Raw genomic sequence first — 6,000 nt, 5'->3', positions numbered from 1 at the left:
GTAGCAGGAACTCCTTTGCATCTTAGACCACACACCTCTGATGCACCCAATCCTCCTGGAGCTTACAGTAGGCCCTGTAAGAAGAGTCCTATAAGCTCTTGGAGGGTTGACTACATCAGGGGTGTGTGGCTTAATATGCAAAGGAGTTCCTGCTACAAAAAAAAGCCCTGGGCATTCATAAGACCCTAGAACCATTTATGCCACTCATGGTTCCTTGCAGACAACATGTGACCCAGCCAAAGAAGTTCCTGTTGAATGATGACACACACTTGGAATTCAGGGATAGGGGGCAGAGTCACTGCCTGCCTTCCCCCCCCTTCCTACACATTGTCCTAGGTCTCGTGTAAGTATCAGCCATCCAGTTCCTGTGATGGTTTTTCAAAAGGCAGAACCTCATCATCTCAGATGTCCTGTATCCTTTCCAACCTCTCTGATGCTGTGCTGATTTGGAAATAGGACATTTATATGGGAATAGCCCAGACTAGTCCAAGCTTGTCAGATCTTAGGACCTAAGAAGAAGAATATTGTATTTATATCCCACCCTATGAGTCTCAGAGTGGTCACAATATCCTCTTACCTCCCCCACCCCCAGCAGACACCCTGTGAAGTAAGGGACTGAGAGAGCCAAGGCCACTCCAGCAGCTGCAAGTGGAGGAGTGGGGAATCAAACCCGGTTCTCCCAAATAAGAGTCCACACACTTAACCACTACACCAAACTGGTTCTCTAAGCAGGGTTGGATATAGTTAGTATCTGAATGGAATGAAAGACCACCAGAGAAGTCCAGAGTTGCTATGCAAAGGAAGGCAATAGCAAACTATGTTTGCTCATCTTTTGCCTTGAAAACCACACAAGGGCTTTCCATAAGCTGGCGGCCACTTGATGGATATTCATAAATGATGAAACTGTCTTTTGTTAACTTCCCATTTCATAACACCAGATGGCACTCTCAGCCTGTATGAGGCATCATGGCTGAGATTCTAATACCTTTTTATGAAACACTAAAAAACGTTCCCGTATTCTAAAGAATGTGGGATTTCCCCCCCTCCCTTTCAAGTTAGGGGAAAAGATGAACACAATAAGAGCATCAAATTATGATCATTTTTTTCTAGTTTAAACACACACATGAGCCCATTCACCAACAAGCTCAGGGTGGCAGATGTCATTCCATTCTATAATGACCCTGTGAGGTAGGTACATTTCTTTATTTAAATCTTCCAGCCCACTTTTCTCCCAGGGCAGTTTATCTAAAAGATTAAAACTGCCTTTTATGAAAAGATATAAAATGACAACCTGAGCAGCATAACACAATTTCAGTTTAGAAAAGAGACAACAAAAGGGGAGACGTGATAAAAGGTTTATAAAATTATGCACAGAGGGGACTGTGTGAGCACAGAGAACTTTCCCTACTTCTCCCAATATACTAGAACAGAAAGGCATTCAGTGAGGGTGATGGGCAGTACATTCAGGTTGGACAAAAGGAAATACTTCTTTATACAATGAGATATTAAAATGTGGAAAGATATTAAAATGTGCCAAAGAATGCAGTACTAGCGATTACTGTAGGCATAGACAGGCTTAAAAGAGATTAGACCAGAGGCAGAACAAAGCTAGAGACCACGAAAGTTTTATTCACAGTAGGAACTTCCATGTGCATGCACACGGCTTTTTTTTTAGCAGGAACATAGAGGAATGCAGTTCTGGCTGGCTTGGCATTGAGGTGTAGCCTAATATGCAAATGAGTTCCTGTTGGGCTTTTTCTAAAAAAAAAAGCCTTGTGTATCCACACTTCTAGAGATACATAGAAACAGAGCTTTTTTTTGTAGAAAAAGCCCAGTAGGAACTCATTGCATATTAGGCCACACACACCCTTATCTCACCATTGTTTCACAGAGGGCTTTTTGGTAGAAAAAGCTCCACAGAAACTCATTTGCATATTAGGCCACACCTCCTTATTGCGCCATTGTTTCATGCCAAGAAGACCAGCAGGAACTCATTTGCATATTAGGCCACACACCCCTGATGCCAAGCCAGTCGGAACTGCATTCCTGTGCATTCCTGCAAAAAAAAAAAAAAGCTCTGCGTAGAAATGGAAGATAACCATTCAAATTTATAGGCAGAGGCTGAACAGCAAATTAGCATGTTTTTGGGTGAACAGTTATCTTCCATTTTTATGTATCTGAGGAAGTGTGCTTGCACATGAAAGCTCATACTTTGAATAAAACTTTGCTCATCTTAAAGGTGGGAGGGCAGACACCAGGAAGATACTGTAAGGAAATACTGTAAGAATGTTAATGTTTTAAGCATGTTTGGATTTTGAGTAAAAAATAAAAATCATTAATTAGATTCGCCTGGCTCCTTTATAAAGTTTTATTTCCGGTACCTGGCGTTACAGTTTACGGCTCACATGGCATGGCCTAACAGAGTGATATTTATGTCAGATCTGACCCTCATGACAAATAAGGTTGACACCTTTGGATTAGACAGCTTAAAAGAGGAGAAGAAGAAGATATTGGATTTATATCCCGCCCTCCACTCTGAAGAGTCTCAGAGCGGCTCACAATCTCCTTTTCCTTCCTCCCCCACAACAGACACCCTGTGAGGTGGGTGGGGCTGGAGAGGGCTCTCACAGCAGCTGCCCTTTCAAGGACAACCTCTGCCAGAGCTATGGCTGACCCAAGGCCATTCCAGCAGGTGCAAGTGGAGGAGTGGGGAATCAAACCCGGTTCTCCCAGATAAGAGTCCGCACACTTAACCACTACACCAAACTGGCTCTCCATAGTCTATCCATAGTTGCTAGCCATTGTGACTAAAGAGAGACTCCACATTCAGAAACATTAAACCTCAGAATCCCAGTGCCAGGAGGCAACATCAGGGGAAGGCCTTGGCCTCTATGCTCTGCTGCTGGACCACCAGAGGAAGTGGTTAGCCACTGCGTGAAACAGGTTCCTGGACTAGATGGATCCCTGGTCTGATCCAGCAGGGCTCTTCTTAGGTCTTTACATTTCAGACAAAACAAAGGTGGAGCAAATCTCAGAGCACAACAACAGCAGCAGCAACAACACCCCTGCTTGGAAAAGTTCATCTTGCAGAATTTTCTGATAAACGGTAGGGTAGGAACTTGCCTAATTGGGTAAAGCCAACTGCTCTACACAGATGGAGCAGTCTCTGAAAAAGCCAGCAACTAGGTAACAACAGAAGACAGCCCACCACAGGAGGGGGCTTTCAGAAAACCTTAAGAAGAAGACTGCAGATTTATATCTCGCCCTTCGCTCTGTAGGAGCCCCGTGGCACAGAGTGGTAAAACTGTAGTACTGTAGTTGAAGCTCTGCTCACGTCCTGAGTTCAATCCCAGCGGAAGCTGGTTTCAGGTAGCCGGCTCAGGTTGACTCAGCCTTCCATCCTTCCGAGGTGGGTAAAATGAGTACCCAGATTGCTGGGGGGGAAGTGCAGATGACTGGGGAAGGCAATGCAAACCACCCCGTAGAAAGTCTGCTGTGAAAACGTTGTGAAAGCAACGTCACCCCAGAGTCAGAAATGACTGGTGCTTGCACAGGGGACCTTTCCTTTTTTTCCTTCTGTATCATAGTCTCAGAGCGGCTTACAATCTCCTTTATCTTCTCCCCCCACAACAGACACCCTGTGAGGTGGGTGGGGCTGGAGAGCTCTCCCAGCAGCTGCCCTTTCAAGGACAGCTCTGCAATAGCTATGGCTAACCCAAGGCCATTCCAGCAGCTGCAAGTGGAGGAGTGAGGAATCAAACCTGGAGTGAGGAATCAAACCATATAAGAGTCCGCACACTTAACCACTACACCAAACTGGCTCTCAGCTGGATATGAAGAGGCTTTATGGGGTAAGAAGGAAAGACTTGGTCCTTCAAAGATGCCACAGAAAAGAGAAAGAACAGCTTGCCCAAGGTCACCCAACAAACTTCATGGCAAATGTGAGATTTGAACATTGAGCCTTCCTTGTCATAACCTGGCCCTCACCTCAATGGCTCAGGCTAGCCCAGTCTCATTGGATCTCTGAAGCTAAGCGAGGTTGACCCTGGTTAGTACTTGGATGGGAGACCACTAAGGAAGTGAGAGGTCGATATGTAGAGGAAGACAATGGCAAATCACCTCTGAATGTCTCTTCCCTTGAAAACCCCATTGGGTTGCTCTAAGTCAGTTGTGACCAGTGTTCCCTCTAAGCTGAGTTACCATGAGCTAGCTCACAGATTTTTAGCCTCCAGTTCACAGATTTTTGCCTTAGCTCAGGAAGGAGGACCCCAGAGCACACTAATTTATGCAGTAGCTCACAATCTTAATGCCAGTAGCTCACAACTTTAATGCCAGCGACTCACAAAGTAGAATTGTTGCTCACAAGACTCTGCAGCTTGGAGGGAACATTGGTTGTGACCTAACAGCACTTTCTACCACCAATCATAAACTCATGCTTCCCATCACTGGGCCACTCTGAGTCTCAAAATGTTAGAAGTGACATTGAAGAATATGAACGTTTGCTGAACGAGCTCAGAAGTGGAATGGATTATTCACACGCATGCCAGTCATCCAGGAATGAACATATATATGCAAAACCCAACCGTTATTCTTAATGTTCCTTACGTCAATGGAAACATTTTATTAGTGAACTTTTACAGTTTCGGGATGGTTATATTCAGCATTTGTGCCAAGTATCTATCTCATTAACATCCTGCCTCTCAGTAGAGATAATAACAATTAATTTCTTTTTTTTTAAAAAAAGACTACATCCTGTCAGAAGGTTCCGATGTTTCCAATGGAAAACACAATTATAACCAATCCCCTGCCCTGCAGGCGCTCAGCCATGCCGAGGTTCCAGCTAGAGGCCTGTTCTAACCATTAATTTGTCACTAATCCAAGTTGCTGGAATTTGATCGGTTGAGGAAATCATCCCGTTTGACTTTGAAGCCTGATTAGATTTCTTGACTTCATTTATATTCCACTTTTCTCCTCAGCGGGGACCTGTTCTCCCCTTCTCTGTTGGATCTTCACAAGCAACCGTGTTAGTTGGGCTAGGTTGCAAAAGTGCCTAACTAAGCTTTCATGGCAGAGCAGGGATTCAAACCTGAGCCTCTCAGATCCTAGCCCAGGGGTGGACAACCTTGCTTAACGTAATAAATGTCAGATGTTTGAGAGCCACAAGACATATATGCCAGATGCTTGAGAGCCACAAGACAGGGAGAGAGAGGTGGAAAGAAAGCAACTTTAACTTTAAATGCATTCTCCAATCTGCCAGCTGACTTGACTTGGAGAAGTGATTTAAAGAGAGAAATGCCTTCTCCAAGCTGGCCAATGGAGTGGTGGAGGCTTCGAGAGCCACACAACATGTGTGAAAGAGCCACATGTGGCTCCTGAGACACAGCTTGGCCACCCTGTCCTAGCCCAACTCACTTCACCTTTGGGCTGCGCTGATTTAGCCAGCTTTTTCACTCCAGCTTGCCAAGTCCCCCTGCTTACAATATAGGGTTGCCAATCCCAGTTGGGGGCAGGGGATCCCTCAGGCTGGAGGCCCTCCCCTCGCTTCAGAGTTTTCAGAAAGCGGGGGGGGGGGGATGTCTGCTGGGCACTCCATTATTGCTTATGGAAATTGATCCCCATACGGTATAATGGAGAATTGATCTGCCATTACCTAGGGCTCTGGGGAGGCTGCTTTTTGAGGTAGAGGCACCAAATTTACAGCATAGCATCCAATGCCTCTCCTCAAAACACCCTCCAAGTTTTAAAAAGATTGCACCAGGGAGTCCAATTCCATGAGCCCCAAAAGAAGGTGCCCCTATCCTTCATTATTTCCAAATGGAGGGAGGGCATTTAAAAGGTGTGCAGTCCCTTTAAATGTGATGGCCAGAACTCTCTTTGTAATTCAGTTATGCTTGCCACAACCTTGCTTCTGGCTCCACCCCCAGTGTCTCCTGGCTCCACCTCCAAAGTCCCCAGAAATTTCTTGAATTGGACATGGCAACCTATTACAATACATCATAC

This window comes from Heteronotia binoei, chromosome 7, assembly GCF_032191835.1.
Source record: "Heteronotia binoei isolate CCM8104 ecotype False Entrance Well chromosome 7, APGP_CSIRO_Hbin_v1, whole genome shotgun sequence".
NCBI classification, from domain to species: Eukaryota; Metazoa; Chordata; class Lepidosauria; order Squamata; family Gekkonidae; genus Heteronotia; species Heteronotia binoei.
This window is presented reverse-complemented; position numbering follows the sequence as displayed.